We start from the raw sequence: 18,201 nt of genomic DNA on the forward strand, positions 1-18,201 counted from the left end.
GGGGATTGTTTGCGTAGACCCTTTCTGTTAACATTTCCCAAAGATAGAAATCACACGGATTTATATCTGGGGAACGAGGAGGCCAATCAAATATCCTGTCATCAAAAACAGTTCGTAATTCTTCCATAGACCGATTGGCGGTGTGTGCTGTTGCACTGTCTTGCATGAAATAACCATGGGTTCTTTCGTTAGGTGTTAGTTCTCTGATAAAAGGGTGCAGTATATTGTTCACATACCTAACAGAATTTATGGTTTGTTGAAAAATTCATGTTGCACTAATTGCACACCACACTTCTATTTTCACATCATGCAGAGACTGTTAATGTAACTGATGAGGATTTTCGGAACTCCAATATTTATTGTTCTGTGAATTCACGTAACCTGATAAATGCAGCCAAGCTTCATCAGGAAAAAAAGCATTTCAGGATCAACATCCCCATTATGCAGAGACTGCAATAGTCAGTTGCAATATCGACGTCCAGCAACAGTATCCAAATTTGTCAGACTGTGCACTACGGTTATTTGACAAGGTTTTAATTTGAATTGTGGACAGCTCTGGGAGCAGATGCTACTTACACACTAGTTTGAAATCCTAAACGAGGCAACGATTTTCTCGAACTTCTATCTGAGGCCGCTCCTATCTCGTCTAATTTTTCTTCGGTTATAACACTTGGTTTTCTAACTTTCTTTATAATTAACACGGATCCAGTCTTTTAAATGTTTATAATAATCCGTATATCGTCGATTTATTGGAAACATGTACAGCTGTCAAAAGAAAAAGTGGCCGCTCTCCTGAAACAAAGTGCCCTTCGGGTATCTTCGCTACAATTCGGAGACAGGCGATGTTACATGTTGTTGGACCACGTTGCCTGATATCTACAGTTATAATTGAAGTATTCTGTGTGTTATCGATAGCATAATGGTAGCGTTCAGGCCTCTTATTCATGAGGTCCTGCGTTCGACTACAACCACGTGCTTTTTATGTTCTTTTCTGTTCTGTTTTTGAGAGAGACAAACTATACATAATGGCTCCTTTCTCTTTTACGATTATTTTAGTAATTAACATCAGGTTCATTAATATATTATGCCATGACTTTATCATTATGATATTGTGGCTGCAAATGGAAAGAAAAAAGATTTTATTCTCAATAAAAATATCTTTCGTGGCATAAACAAAAGAAATTTTCTGGCGTCGGCCTTAAAACATTCAAACAAAAAGCCACAATTCAATATTTAGTCTATCTTCCTCTTATCTCGATCATCTTGCAGTCGAGTGGGCATGGAATTGACTAGTCTTTGCAAATAGCGACTGTTTTTAGACACGATATTCCAGGCATTCTGAACATACATACATAAGTGTTCTGTCCATGGGCAGGTCTTTCATTGCAAACCCAGCAATCTCCTATCTTTCCTATTTTCTGCCTTCCTCTTAGTCTCCGCATGTGATCCACATATCCTAATGTCGTCTATTATTATTTTCAACCAGAGACCCAACCAGTTACTTTTTATCTTTCTAATCAGTTTCAGCATCATTCTTTCTTCACTCACTTTTTCAAACACAATTTTATTTCTTATTCTATCTGTCCACTTCACACGCACCGTTCTTCTCCACATGCACATTTCAAATGCTTCAATTCGTTTCTCTTCATTTCGTCGTAATGTCCATGTTCCTTCCCCATACAATGCCACACTTCACACAAAGCACTTCACTAGTCTCTTCCTTAGTTCTTTTTCCAGAGGTCCGCAGAAGATCCTTCTTCTTCTATTTAAAGCTTCCTTTGTTCATGTTTGCAGTTTTTCTTGGGAAGGATAGGCCTAAATGCGGTAACATCCCGTTGCTTTCCGCACACCACTATCTCTTTCGCATCTTATTAAATTCCAGGGGGCCCAAGCGTGGAGATGAGGAGAGTGGATTTGACTAATTGGGCCCTCCGGACTTCACCGAAAGTCACGGCAAGGTTTAAATATTAATTCTATCAGGATGTTTGACCCTATCAGAGATCGGGAAATCTCTATTAGCCTTTGCCCCCGGCATCCTGGACTAGCTTCTACGAATCATCAGAAAATCTTAGAGTGTGATTGGGCCAATTTTTCCGAAAATGTTTCCACACTTTTGCCCTCGTAGCTCAGCGGACGAACGTCGGAATTTAGATGTCAGCGTCTCAGGTTCAATTCCTCGTTACTCCTTTTCATTTTATTGTGGTTCAAGATAGTATAATGTAATAATACAAAAAGAAAAACTAATACCAGTATTATGCAACTGGATTTTTCCAAACCTAATATTAAATTTATGTTATTTATATCGCTAAAGAACGATTACAATATAAATAACTTGAATATTATTTATACAGTATCACTAAAGAACGATAACACAATATAAATGATAAATATCGGCTTGTTTAATTAATATAAGATATTATATAATACGTATTTAATTATCTAAATAAATTAACCTATTTTACAAAGAAAGATGTTTATTTGTGTTATAATAATTACCTACATAAAATACAGATTATTTATATTGCGAAAGAACAATAACAATATAAATAACTTGAATATTATTTTATAATGCTAATGAAGGAAAACAATATAAATGATAACTTGAATATTATTTATATCGCTAAAGAACGATAACAATATAAAAAACGTGAATATTATTCATATCGGAATTTCACAGATTTATTACAGATGTATTTAAGAAATTGTAGTAGAAGAATAGTAATTAGTAACAGTGTCCTATTTATTCTTCTTGGAGTCAAATTTGTAACTTTTAAAAGTGTGGTTACTATGTTGAAGTGTATGTGTTGTAACGGATGCTTGATTTGTTATGTATGTGAGTCAGTTATGGGATGCTTGATGTCGTCGCAATGTCATAATTATGGTTTGATTGTGTTTGTGTGACTATTGCGTATTAATTTATGATGTATGGTACGGAAAGCTGCATATTTGTGTTATAGAAGTGTTACGTATGTGTGTTGTTAATGTTTTTGTATGTTTCAAATTGATAACTGATATTTGTTTTGCAATCGCAATGCCTAATTTACGGATTGTTAATGTTTTGTTTACATCGCGTAAGCTAATTTAATTTTCTTTTCCATTTTTCTTTATGCTTATCTTTTTTGTGTATAAAACTATAGCCCTAACATACATATGTAAAATAGGGCTAACCCCCATTGGAGATACTGTAGCTACAATAGTAATAATTATTATTCATATCGTTATAAAACGATAACAGAATACAAATGATGACTTGAATTTTATTCATATCTCTAAAGAACGATAACAAAATATAAATAACGTGATATCCATCAAGAACGATAACTGGATATAAATGATAATTTGAATATCATTTACATCGCTAAAGAACGATTAAAAAATAAAATGAAAACTTCAAGAAGGCGCGAACCCAGAACCTTTGAATCATTAAACAAGCACTCTACCGCTGGTCTGCGAGGAGCAGATATGGAACACTTTCATAGTTCCGGAACTGCTTGTACAGGCACATGCATCGTGTAACATCGCCGCGACCCGAAGTGGACTTTGAAAATATTCGCTGTTCACGAGTGCGGCCACTTTTTTTTTTTTTTGACAGCTGTACACCAGGAAATTTCTTATAAAAGCAAGCTGATATTCCACACGACTCTGTTCTTGCGTAATTTAATACAATAAACACTCGTTGCTCCTTAGTGTATAACATAGTGAACGAAAGTACATACAATAAGAATGAACAAATGTGTACTCAGTCACACAGCACACAGCAAACAAAACTGAACGAGGCTGAGTAATACGCACTGTTTACAGCTAAGGCGCCTGCCAGACTATTGTTACGAAAACGGGGGAGATCGCCAGCAGCGCAATCGGTGAGTGCTGCTTCCTTGCCAAACTAATACTTTCCGAGTAACGCCGAAGACCGCGAGGTCCGTCGTACGTGATAAACCAATTACTTTTAGGGTGGACAATTCCTTAATTAAAAATAGGCAACTCTGCATTTTATATTGTTACCAATAAAAGTTAATACCAGTAGACTTCATACACTTTCTTCATTTTAAAATGCTAATGAAGTAATGAAGCAAGCATCTGTGATAGGTTAGGTTATACTGTATTAAGTTAATTTATTTATCTGAATATATAAGGTGTTAATGTTGAAAGCACAACCATCTTATAATATACGCCCGAACTGCTGTCCTAGTTTTGAAGTACAGACCCAGAAACAAAATTTAGGCCACCTGAATTTTCCAAGTTACAGTTATAACATACTGTTTCTGGGTCTGTAAATTTACGCCGTTGGCGTAAAATCTATGAGGAAGAAATATGTGGAATATTCCAAGATTCCTACATTAAAGAAGAGCATCAAGCAATATAAGCTACATAGTGTAAGACCCGAACTCACAAAGTATTATTAGCTACACGTCTTTATCTACTGATGTGGATGATAGCACACTACTCCTTTTTTTGCGTTTGAGATATGATTACAGTACGAGTGCTGTCTTTACGGAATGGACTATGAATGTGAAATATTGTATGACTTCGTATAAATAAGAGGAAGTTGACTCACCTGGTATCGATACGAATGTGTTCGCCGGAAAATATTGTCTTCTTTGATTGAATTCAATGCCTTCATTAGAACTGCTGTTAAATAATATTACAGTTACTTTAGGCTGGTATTCATAGTCGACACTTTCGATTAAAGTGTCCTTTGGAAGACGCAAAGTATCACTTTTCCGTTGCACAGTCGACACTTCGGTGCAAAGCAACACTTTGGATGAAGGTGTACTTCCGACCACACTTTGAACCGAAAGTGTCTCTTTGTAGAAAAATGGCGGACGTCTTGGAAGTTGTCGAATTATTTATTAGAACGTGCAGAAGAGATGGCACAATTAGTGGACAATGTACAAAAGCGCTACATTAGAGATAGGCCTAAAGACAATTCCGTGGAATTTTATAATGATATAGAATTTAAAAAAACGGTTCCGATTTGATAAAGAAACTTATTGAGACTGCTTATATTTTCGATGACTGGTTGACAAAAACGAATAATAGAGGTTTGCCAGTGCCTCCAATAATACAGTTATTGATTGCATTAAATTCTATGCTACAGATATGTACCATACATTAATACGAGTATATATAATATTATAGTTCAGGTATTTCGTATATTTATAACCTCAATTCGATGAAGTCATATGTAGGTAGATATGCCTATATAACCTGTTTTTTTTATTACTGAAACGAATTTTTTAACTTAAATAATATTAAACTAACGTCAATCTAATGTAGGCATAACTATCTTAAAATAGCATTGAGAGACCTCTCGTGCCTGCCTTCTAAGCAGATTCCATGGGTTTAAAATGATTTTGATTTTTGTTGACTACCTGTATTTTGAGATAAGATTTATCTTGATGTTGATATAATCATTACTGTTTTGATACCGGTAATATATATTTTCACGCTGGTAAGCAATACATCTACTGTCTCTAGTTCATGTGCAGTCATAACCTCACCATGAAAAGAGATCTCATACTATTAGGCCTATTTTGTTTTGCATTGTAGAAACATTTGGCATTCAAAATATTCTGAAGAGGAGGCAATAATGGAAACGAGAGATAATAATAATAATAATAATAATAATAATAATAATAATAATAATAATAATAATAATAGCAGTAGTAATGTGTTTATTTCATTATTTTTTTACTTCTATTCACTATTCATGAAAAAGACAAAAATGAAAATAAAGGAAATAACACGATATATCAATGAAGCAGATACGTATAAAACCTAACCTAACGATATAAATTTAATTATATATATATACACACACAAAACTTAACTCAGTCCAACTTAACCTAACTATATAAACTAATAGAAGATATGTACAAAATCTAACCGAACTATATAAATCAGTGGAATGGATACATACAAAATCAAACTTAGCGACATAAATCAATGAAAAAGATATGTACAAAACCTAATCTAACTATATTAATGGATCAGCTATGCACTGTACAAATCCTAACCTAATTTCACCAGCAGTATCACTAACTATTTAATAAAATGTTATATATCTGAACTGACTGAAATAATCTAAACTATCGGCAAAAAAAACTATAAACTGAAATAAAAGAACTTTAATTATATATTTTCTTTCTCGCGCGATCAATTAGGCTCCCAATTCAAATCACAAGCATTGTAATTTGTAGGTTATATGTCATTAATTTGTTATTGTTTGTTCACTTGTTTTGAAAGGCATTGTGGGACTTCTGTTACCAACCAAATTGTAACTCTACACTTTGCTGGCGTAAAGTGACACTTTGTGAAGTGCACTTCTTCAATCGTCTATGAATACCACTAATATGAAAGAGCCACTTTCGTCAAAAGTGTCACTTTGCAAAGGGGTGATATAAAGTCTTGACTATGAATACCAGCCTTAGTTTAACTGTTAATGGCGTCCAGTTACTCATGAAATTAATTTAAGAAATATATATTTATTTTCATCATACATAATTTGTTGCATTAAACTTTACACACCTAAAGGCAATTGTAGAAAATGTACTACCTTTACAAGTAAAATTCACACATTTGTAAAATTACTCCAGTATGAAATAGAAGACTTGTAAAGTTTTGTTCGAAGAGATACTACTTTCTTTGTAAAGTTCAACTTCACAAACTCAGGTAGTGAAACAATAGGTTTACTACATACAAGAATTGTAAACATTACGAAACTGGCTATAGGTCTCCGATGCGGAAGTAAGCAAACTTCTTGTAAGAGTATTACGTAAGTTTAGTTTGATGGCCCGCATCAGTAGACAATTGCAGTAAAGATCAGAAGAAAAAAACCACGCAGGGTTCGAATTCATGCTAGAGTGAAGTTTCTCAGTAGGAATCTCGCTCCCTATCTCTGTCTTGATAATGTCAATATGCGGTGTTCTTGTAATTTTTTTGTTTTACGGTACTTTATTAGTAAAGGCTCATTCACAATAAACCGGGAACAGAAACGACAACGAGAACGAGAACTGAAATATTGTTAAAATAAATGCATTTAAATATGGGCATTCTCAATTACCTATTGTACAATTGTGAATGCTCACATTTAAATACATTTATTTTAACATTATTTCCGTTCTCGTTGTCGTTTCCGTTCCCGTTTTATTGTGAACCAGCCTTAAGTCTTTTAACGTCAAGGCACTCGAACCTCCAGTGCTGGATATTTTACGTTAAATTTGTGTAAACAGTTTTAATTTAAAACTCTACCGTTGGGGTTAATATTAAGCTACTTTATGTAATGTGTACGAAATTATTTCAATTTTTTTTTCGAAATTCCATTACTGAACTTCCTGTTCCTCTTTTTTTTTAATTTATTTTACGTAGCAATTTACACGTTCGAAATTCCTGTTTTTTGTATTTTTACTCCACAAGTTATTAAGTTTCACAAACTACATCTATTTATGCCAAATACGAGTGCTGAACTCGAGGTTGCATTAGGTTGGTGTAGGCGGATCCGCCGTCTCTGCGAGATCCGGGACCAGATTCGGATTGAATGGAGGGCCACGTGTTACACGTGAGGTCACTGGCACAAACCGATCAGCGGAGGCTGCGGTGCCACGTCGCTCACACGCCCGCGACCGAGCGCACACCACGACTAGCACTTTGATTGTTGTTAGATTCCTGTCTGTGTAAATGACCTACAAAATTCCTGTACAGACTAAAACGTCTATGTAGACGATGAGATTTACCTCATAGCTTTATATGAAGTATTGTAATACTATAAAAATTATCCCCGATACTGAAACAGTGTATTCTGAGTCTTCATTCTTCATTACACTTATTTTTTTATTTATTTATTTATCGGAGCTTCCTCAAATTAGAGGCTGCCATTAGACAAAGCATACAAAACAATACAATACAAGAACAATTTGGATGATGAGAGCTAAAAGAGTAAGAAAAAGGGCAAACAAATACACAAAAAAATAATGGCAGTTTACAGAAGAAAAAAAAAAATTCAAGTAAAGAATCAATGAAAGCTAAGAAGGAAAAAGAAAAATGATAATGGTGCGTCAATTTTTTCCATACACTAAATTAGAGTCCATATAGGTGGTTCCGTAAAAGTTTGACTGACTCTCTAATTATGAGGAGGGCCAGTTCATTCAGAACTATTAAGATATTTAAATTAAATAAATATCTTACTCTGTTAATATTTAAATCGTAATGTTATTTTACCTGATTGACTAGTTTACATGTAATTTACGTCATCCTCTGTATTCGTGTGTTCCCGTGCTATCTTAACTTACGCAGAACATATCATAAACTCCAACCACAACTACAGCAACATAGAAACAGACATGAAAATACTACATATTCAACAAAAAAACAGAAACTCGATACTCTAGAACAATACGAAATTTATACACACACAAAAACACACCCATAACACATCCTCAACACTCAAATGAATTTCAGAACATACACCCTTTTCGATATACCATCAGTCATGAACACACCCCACCATAACAGAAGCCAGAAGAGAGCGCGAGGCCTCACTAGAATTCAGAGGATGGTGGAAATTAGATCGAAACTAGTCAATCAGGTAAAATAACACCACAATTTAAATATCAACACAGTGAGTTTTGACATGTAATGGCCTTTTGACTTACAACTAGTGCGGTCTACTGTAGGCCTACTAGCGATAAAAATACAACAGTGTCTATTTAGTGACATACCAACTCGTCACACTTGGTATATATCGCGAACACAGACAGAAGTAACTACAAATAGTGACGGAAGACATGTAACAAGCAATTTGAACAGTGAATTTACTAGTTTCACTACCATTTCTTAAACAGATCAGATTTATTTGTCATACTTGCTTCTAACTTTAACATAAGAACTATTAAAACATTTTTATTCTATGATTTTCATTATAGAATAGAGATGCAATAGCCTAAAAATGTGGTGAAGTGATTCTCAAAAATAAACATTAGGTTGGGGGAGGGGAGATAAAGTTTATAAGATAAGGCTTCACAGCTTTAGAGTAGTGGTCAACGTGTTTGACTGCGAAGCTAAAGGTCCTGGGGTCGAATCCTTGTTGGAACAAGTTGCCTGGTTAAGGCTTTTTCCAGGGCATTCCCCTCAATCCATGAATTAGGAGGAAATATTATATAACTTTCGAGCCAGCCCCAGGCTAGTTTTGCAGCCATACCATCTTCATCTTCATTCACCCTGCCTACTTCCATACTAATTTCATTCTGCCCCACGAGACGAACAAAATCCGACTTAATAAGTGGCCCAACCTCAAAACAGGATTCATCATACTCGCCAACTCTGATTGAGGTTCTGTCTGATACAATAGGTACAGATGTTCAATCCTTATTGAATATGCGCAGTACGTTATAACTGGAACTTGAAAAATTCAGGTGGCCCAAATTTTGTTTCTGGACCTGTGCATCTATTATCAGGCAGTGCATCTCACTTGACGATATGATCAGAGGAAGAACAATAAGTTTGTATACATCTGAAGTCTAATCAATGTAATATGCAGCTAGTCAGCGATGTATACAATGGAGAGGGAAAGGAACTAGCCACACTATCCCTGACTTAGTTGCCTCATAAGTGGTGCCTTGCTGGTTTATGAAGTTCAGACCAATCTTGGGTAAACAAACATACTCGACAAAAAGTATAGAGGCACAAATGACACGTAACTTACGCCAAAGTGGCTTTGAAATATGAGTCATTCCATGTCTAACCGAACACATAAGAAACATGACAACTTAGTATTATGAATTCCCTATATTAAATTAAATAATCCTTCAGTATTTTTTTCGGGTGGACACAATTATTTAGTCATTTATTAAATATTATTTTTTCCGTAAATTTGCGTGCAACTTAATAAGAAAATCGTCATTTTCAATATTCTATAGATCGTAGACATTCTGTGTTTATTTAATTCTGAAGTGCAAGAATTGGACTACTCTATACTACTTTTTAAAGTTTCAATCAAAACACAAAATGGGCCCATTTTAGGGAGATATATTTTTAAAATGTTTTTATGTATCAGGAATTTACTTCTAAAAGAGGGAAAAATATTATGTTCTTTGAAATGTTTTACGTAGAACTGGCTGATATCAGAATGGTATTTGAACAAGAAGTAACTGTAGAAATAATTTACTGATGTGTTCGGGGAGGAAGACTCCGATTGGGTGAAATCTGTGCTAGTCGGAGCAAGAAGGAGTGATGAAGTGGATACTCCTCAACCAAAGGCAGATTATCAGTCTTGAGGTGTTGTTATAAATAAACAGATAACGTCTAGGTTTAGAAACACGTAATGATCTCTCAGCACTTCAGTGTTCAGCAGTTGCCTTTAGATGATTTAAGACTTTCGAAATATCGTGTTGTGTTGTGTGCATGTGTAAAATAGACAATAGTAATGTTTTTCAGTTGAGACTGTAGTCGTAAATAAAATAGTACCAGGGCGCTTCGCGAAAAGTTTATTATTATGAATATAATAATAATAATAATAATAATAATAATAATAATATTCATAGTAATTATTATTGTTGTTATTATTATTATTATTATTATTATTATTATTATTATTATTATTAGTTTTCCTGATAGGGTCAACCATTACAATGAATAATCACATTTCCAAGACGATTTAAATGTGAATTTACACTTAATGACATCATCAGAACAAGAGCTTTCCGTTTAATAGGATTGTGTTGAGAACCACAGTCACTGATAACTTCAATATACCAAAGAAAACAATCTGAATAGAACAAAATTTTCAGAATATGTAGGGTTAAGCGCGCAGGTAAAGAATCGAATAAAAGGGTGGGATACTGTATGTAGGCTTAAGTATACAGGTAAATATTATCATTATTTATTATTATTATTATTATTATTATTATTATTATTATTATTATTATTGTATAATACCGCGTTGCCATTATGCATACCTACTACTAATCCATACTTATAAAATATAAATTTAGGCTAAATAAGACGCAATTATTGTTTTAAAAGAGGAAAATAAAGAACCAAGACGTTCCCAGGTTGCAGAAAAAAATACCGAGGCGGCGCTCTTACTCGCCCTGGCACGGCTGCACCCTGTGAACAAGCTAAAGTGCCTCACTTAACTACACTCTTTTGTTCCAGTAACAGGATCTCAGGCCATAATAAAACAACTACTAGTATTCATTTCGAAACCAGGGGAGAGTGGTGGACATTTAAAATTATCTGACTGATAAGTGATAATAATTTTGAAAGCTGTGTGGCGTGAAAAGTACTGACTGCTTTTATTGAAAACTATACACCTTAACAAATGATTATAAATTACTGTTAGCCCATTTGAGTTGTGTGGATATAAAGGAAAAATTGTGACGGTATCGTGTATAATTCCTGGGGTAGCTCAGTCGGGAGAGCATTCGTGCGTGCGCTAAGCGAAAGGTCCCGGAATCGATACCCGGTCCCGGAATAATTTTTCCTTGAAATTATTCAAATGATTATAATGTTAATTAAATATAAAGCGGCATGTTGAGTTCGTGTAAAATAAGGTGGTGAACATGGTAGACTGTAAAGTGTAAAGTGATCAATGATCATTTTCACTGATAAACTGTTTATTCGTAGGCCTACCTACACATCCAGAACTTCAATCTTGTACACTTTGTGGCGCGGCACCGCAACGCAACGCAGCGGTACTACTCGTATTATGAGTCAGCGGCCAATTCACGACGCACGACTTTGTAACTTATTTAATTTCTCAGTACCTATTAAGAATACCATTTTGATTTTTTTGAAGGATTGTATGAATATCTTCGACATAGTCATGGAATTTTTACTGAAATTTTAAAGCCAATTTCTGGCATTGAAAATAATGTTTATAATATTAAGTATTTTATAAAAATAGTGAATATTAGGCTAAATGAATTACTTTTTGTTTTACGTGTGAATGAAGTAGCTACGTACTTTAACCTTCAAAATGAGCCAAAGAGCGTAAATTTCTGATAACTAGTACCAGAAATATTCAGAATTAACTACAACGATGCGGGCAATATTTCAGGAATTTCAATGCTTTCCAGTTACCAAAATAATCAAAAGGGAGACTAATAAAAACACTTGTTTCATTTTTTTCACTCATAGAAGAAGTAAATTTGATTTCAGCGAAATCGGGGACATGAAGGTCAAATTTTCTTTAAATGTGTGCGATTTGATGTAGAATGACTAATACAGCATGTGATGACAAGGAACTGATTAAATGATTATATTGTGATACGGAAAAAAAATACATACGTAGGAATGAGAAATTCAGGTTTACCTTAATCAAAATAAAAGAGTTTTTAGCTACATGTAATTTCCAGTCTCTGCGGCGACTGCGTGGTCTAGTTCATCAGCCTATAACGCAGGTGGTCCGGGATCGAGCCAGGCCTCAGATTTTTCATTAGTGCTGCGCATGATTAGGTAGTCACCGAAGCGGTTGTTTGGACGCTTTCAATCTGAGACCTCCGGTTACCTCCGATTGTCGCCGCAACAACTTTCCTATGGACAAGACAGCAGGTTGTATAATATTATGTGCTATGGCGCAGAGGTACACTTTCTTTAATCGGATCACGTAGTCTGGTTCGAATCCACTAACATCAGAGTATTTTTAATAAATGTTTAATGTTTTGTTTATTCTTTCATTTTTTCTTTTGCTTAAAATGCTACCTCAGTCGACAGATTTTTTTCTACATTTGAAATCACTGCATGTGTGGAATGACGTGTTAGTTTTATGTTACTTATCAAATTAATATCATTAAATTCAATTGCGAAATCTACAACAAAGTGAAGTTTTTCAGTAGCTAATGTAAACATTTTTAGTTCTCCTGGAAACAATCTTTTATTAAGGAATAGTTGCTGCCAATTAGTCTAATCGATTGAGTTTAACGTAAAATATATTAAATGGAATTTCAGAATGGAACCAAAGAAATGTGTAGTATGAATGTGTTAAGGCAGCCGTGGCGAAAATGTGATCGTGCGCCGAGCCACTGTGTAACCTGTAACGTGCATAGCACTTATGGAGGGAGGGAGACACCCGAAGGGGAAGTGAAGCAACTGTCTGACTTATTAACGGATTTTCATTTTCCTTACGTCAAGCACTTAAATATAATTTTATACAGTACAAGGCTACAAACTAATGTTTAGTACGTGTAACAAAGAAATAAATGAACATTAAAACATAGGACACATTATCACAACCTAAAATTAACTGTCTTCAGAATGTCTCAGCGACACAGTTTCAAAATCAGGAATTATGTCACTTACTGCCAGTCGTAGTTGGTCACGAAAGTGTTTGTCTGTCAGTCGTGATCTGAATTTGGTTTTTACTATTTTCATTGTTGAAAATAATTTTTCACAAACGTAAGTTGTAGCGAACATGGCTTCAAAAGAGCAAGTGAAAGAACGAAGCTTTGGATATTTATTTTTTGATAAAGATTTGAAAAGTTCAACATTTGTCAAGTTCTTACATCTAGCTTTCATTTAACATCACATTGTAAATCTGTGAGCTTAAATTGAAGATCTAACCGCATTATTCGTACATCTGCTGAAAAAGGATCGACGTACAGAGATGATAATGATAATGATAATGATAATGATAATGATGATAATAATAATAATAATAATAAACAACACTTAACCTTTTAATGTTTCATCAGTAACATGTAGTATAATGTCGTTTTATGTTATACAACCGTTTTCCTCGTAATACTTGTGAACAAATCATACATTTAATATTCTAATTATATTGGCAGCAAAAAAATGCGTCCTCCCATCCTACTTGAAACTTTTGTTTTTGTAGATGTACATGGTTTCGAGAGAGACATTGCTACGATACGCCACTCGCAGGTCAGAGACAAATACAAATGGAAAGGAATTTGATTCCAGTGAGTGAGAGGGTGGGGGTTGTGGGAGGTAGGAAGCAAGAGAAATGTATAGCTATCATCTCAACAAACAAACAGGGGTGCACATATTAGCATACAAACCTAGGCCCTCGCAAAAACATTTTCAACGGTAACTTCGAAACGATGCGTCAAAAGACATAAGTTGTTTAACAAAAAGGGTTCCTTATTGTTAGATCTATTACCCCTCAGAGTTTGTCGCAGAGGTTTTGAATCACCCTGTATAATAATTGAGGCGGTTAGAAGGGGGTTAAATGGCATTTCTAAAAAGATGATTGAAATGCATCCGGTAAACTAAAGCATTTACAATTTCAGTGGTAAAGGGATATATTTTTTAAATACATAGCACATTAACATTTAAAATTAAAACTTCACAGAGTTTACGAATGCTTAGTAATTTTTAATCACATTGTATGGAAAATAACGTAACTGCACTTACACCCCTTTGCTTCTGACCGCCTCAATTGTCATTTTGCACAACAAAATCACAACAACAAAATTCCCTATTGTAGGCCTACTGGTCGACACAGCGAACATTCGTATCGGTGGAGATTGGTATTGCATGCAGCTATATCATAGCCGTTTTTAAGGTGTCAGTCGTAGACGATTTCATTGGTCTGTTAACAAGTATTAATAATGTATGTGGTCTACAACGACCTATTTTACATAATCAAACTAGACGCTCTGTTTATAATGTAATCAAGTATTGTGATAAATAAGAAAAAAAAATAAAGGCACAATAGTTATTCCTTTACGACAACCTACACATCACGTGATGCATCTTGATAGTTGGGTCATGTTAGTGGACGTTAGAATTAAAGCATTAACTGGCGCTCGTATACGGTAAACTAAACGCGAATGGAAGGGATAAAAGAAGGAATTAAAGGAAACACCAGTGACACAGTTTCTTCACACACTGAAAATCACAATACTTGTAGGTTAATAGCCGTAGGCCTACCCCACATGCCTATTCCACTACAGAGGCTATTCAGTGATGACATCACCGACGCGTGATGTAAGAGTCAGCAAGCTGCGCTCGGATGTGAATTCGAATCCCGCTTGGACAGATTTGTTTACTTGATTATTTAACGACGCTGTATCAACTACTGGATTATAATATAGCAGCGATGGAATTGGTGATAGTAAGATGGTATTTGGCGAGATGAAGTCGAGGATTTGCCACAGATTACCTGACATTCGCCTTGCGGTTGGGGAAAACCTCGGAAAAACCCAACCATGTAATCAGGCCAAGCGGGAATTGAAGCCACGCCCGAGCGCAACTCCGGATCAGCAGGCAAACGCTCCATACCGCCCGAGCTATGCCGGTGGCTGCTTGAACTGATAATTTGCTTGAATTTCTTTATGGTTTTTCCAATAGAATGCCGAATGTCACGTAAACCCGGCGAATCCTCGAATTCATATCGCTGCCACCAACTACATCAATGTTAGATACGGCATCGTTAAATTATTAATAACAATTAAGAGAAAGGCAGGTAAAATCGAAGAGGAAAAAATTTTACCTACAGTCGTTGGAGGGAGATGGGTTGGATGATATTATTCATTATTATTATTATATTAATTGGTTTATTTTAGGACGTATTATCAACTGCGATAATCATCTAACGTCGAAGTGAAAAAAGGTAATAATGCCGGCGAAATGAGTCAAGGGTCCAGCGTCAAAAGTTACCCAGCATTTGCCCTTAATGAGTTGAGGGAAACCCCCGGAAAAAAACACCAACCAGATAACTTGTCCCAACCAGGATTTCAACTCAGCGCGCTCGTTTCACGGTCATACATGCTAACCATTACTCCACAGGGCTGTATTATTATTATTATTATTATTATTATTATTATTATTATTATTACATTTTCCTCTTGAGCTTATTCAGCACAAAATGGTAGGCGAGAATAATAACTATCAGTGTTGAATTTGTCGGAGAGAAAGACCAGTAAATCTTGCATGGTGTCCTCTCATTCTCGGAAGAGTTCCTCTGAAACGACGTAAATTTACTGCTGATAGATGTATCTGCAGATACTGTGAAATTGTAACGGTATCTTACATCCGAATCAAGAAACTGAACAATCGATTGCTTTCATTGTTTGAAAGGTTCTAGAGAATTCTACAATCTTGTTAGTACTTGAAGAAAGGAACGGAGCAAGATTAACAGTAGATATCTGAAAGTGCGATTGTTGCTCGCCCTGTGTTTTGACTTTTATTGTTTCAAGCGATGATGGTCCATTCTGCTACAACTATCTCTAAATCTGTGTGACGCGATGCAAACGAGAGATTGTAGCCTACAAAGATTACGCCACTTAACTGAAATGTTGAGCAAGTAATGCTGAGAAATGAAAGTGGGAATGGTGCAACGCGACAGGTGCCAGTAGAAACTCCTGCACTTTACAACAATACGCTGCGCGTTCTTTGTATGTGTTTACTTCCGGATACGTTTCCTGAAACGCAGTCACTTTACACGAACGGCAGTCCTTCATTACAGCTAAAGATGATATGAAGAAAAGCTGCAAGTACATAAAATGCGTCTATATCGAAGGACCACAGAGAAATTAGGGCGACGGAACCAGATAACGGAATCAGGGAACGAAAAATGGAAGTTTTTTTTATTGTGATAACGTGGCCCGGACCGTACCTTATTTGTATGTATGTATGTATGTATGTATGTATCCAATGCCTACCCACTTCACTTTACGCACCATTCATAATCATCGGTTACTTACACGTGGTTAGCTGACACCTCATTTAACCAGGGTAATGTCTGTGATGGTACACTGTTTCTACAAAATGACGAAAGGAGAGCATCATGGATATACCTCTGCAACAACGTCTGACTGCGCTTACTCCATTCTACATAGAAACGAACGTATCCTATATTTGCGTAATAAGTAAAAGATGGCTCTAGATATTCTGTTTATAAAAATATGTAAAAAAAAAGTTCAAGCTTTAAAGTAGATACGGATTCAAGTCTGAAGCCGGACCATAATGGTTTGAAAATTATAGGTACTTAATTACAACAATAAAGGCGCGCGGTAGTTGTTCAGCAACTATGTTGCCAATGATCAATAGGTATATAATTATTACAGATGTACTGCATTTTAAGTAACTTCAGCAACTATAATATCACGAATGATCAACAGGTATATACAGTATATACCTATTACACATCTACTGTATTTTAAGTATAACTTATTTAAATTAAAGTGGCTTTCAATTATAAAAGGCACATTATACAGAAAATAAGTTTTGCAAAGCAAAGTCAATTCGCCTCTTTAGCTAGAGAAGTGTGATGACAAAAATTCTGTCGATCACTACTGTAGGACAGAGTGGAGAAGGAAAAATCTCTAACGAAAAATTCCAAATTGTAGAATGAAAATAAGTGTTTGTAATAAAAGGGTAATTTATACATTCTTTATATATTAATTTAATTTACCTAAAAATAACTTTGTAGGAAATATTTATCTCTGAATCTTCGGAACCTAGGATCCACTGTCAATATCTGTATATTTGTCATCATAATCATCAATCTACCCACCCACCACCACCAACAACATTAGACTTCATCTGTTTCACGGATGTTTTAGAGTTCCATCTGTCTATTAGCTGGTATTTCAAAACTCCCATTTGCAATCTACTTCCCATCATTTATATGTTTTCTTCCTTCTTATTATTTTATTTTGCATATCAACTATTGCAAACAAAATAAAACCCTGTCCACTCTTTTCTGTGATTTCCACGACTTCTCCTCCTAGACCTATTTTTAACCCTGCTAGCATCTCTCACGAGATGCCCCAGACAGTTCCATTTCAGAGATCAGTGGTCCTTGTACACTGAACTCTGGACCGGATGGTACCGTAGTTGCTAATAACCAAGAAGTTTTCAGACCGTAGGGTAGGCGAAACACTCTAGCTGTGATAAACAGCCCGTCAAGGATAAGGAAAATCCCGAAATGAAACCCACAAAGACCCAGATGGCCAACCTACTTTAGATACCATGCAAATTGCTTTCTAACTGCAACTAAAGTAGAAGAATACAACCAAAATGAAATACAGAGATAGATGACAAAAATGATGACGATGATGATGATGATGATGATGATGATGATAATAATAATAATAATAATAATAATAATAATAATAATAATAATAATCACTGGTCAATAGTGATTTTGTTAAATGTAAAATTTCTGCTGTTTCTTGTGTAATTTCATCTGCTGATTCTAAAACTGAAGTCAGATTTTTTTTTTTTTGTAATTTTAGA

The 18,201-nt window shown here is 35.2% G+C and overlaps 1 protein-coding gene across 5 annotated transcripts in view; it reads right to left on the reverse strand.

Moving 5' to 3' along the window:
* LOC138696240 (kelch-like protein 26) overlaps positions 1-18,201 on the reverse strand; it is a 149,008-nt gene that overhangs the window by 83,074 nt on the left and 47,733 nt on the right. Inside the window, exon 2 of one of the 5 annotated variants that reach the window (XM_069820924.1) lies at positions 12,311-12,531. The exons of the other annotated variants lie outside the window; for them this stretch is intronic. The gene's annotated coding sequence lies outside the window, so the exon portion shown is untranslated. The remainder of the gene's footprint in view (positions 1-12,310; positions 12,532-18,201) is intronic. 5 annotated transcript variants of the gene reach the window in all.

The sequence above is a fragment of the Periplaneta americana genome, chromosome 3 (assembly GCF_040183065.1).
Source record: "Periplaneta americana isolate PAMFEO1 chromosome 3, P.americana_PAMFEO1_priV1, whole genome shotgun sequence".
In the NCBI taxonomy this organism is placed as follows: Eukaryota; Metazoa; Arthropoda; class Insecta; order Blattodea; family Blattidae; genus Periplaneta; species Periplaneta americana.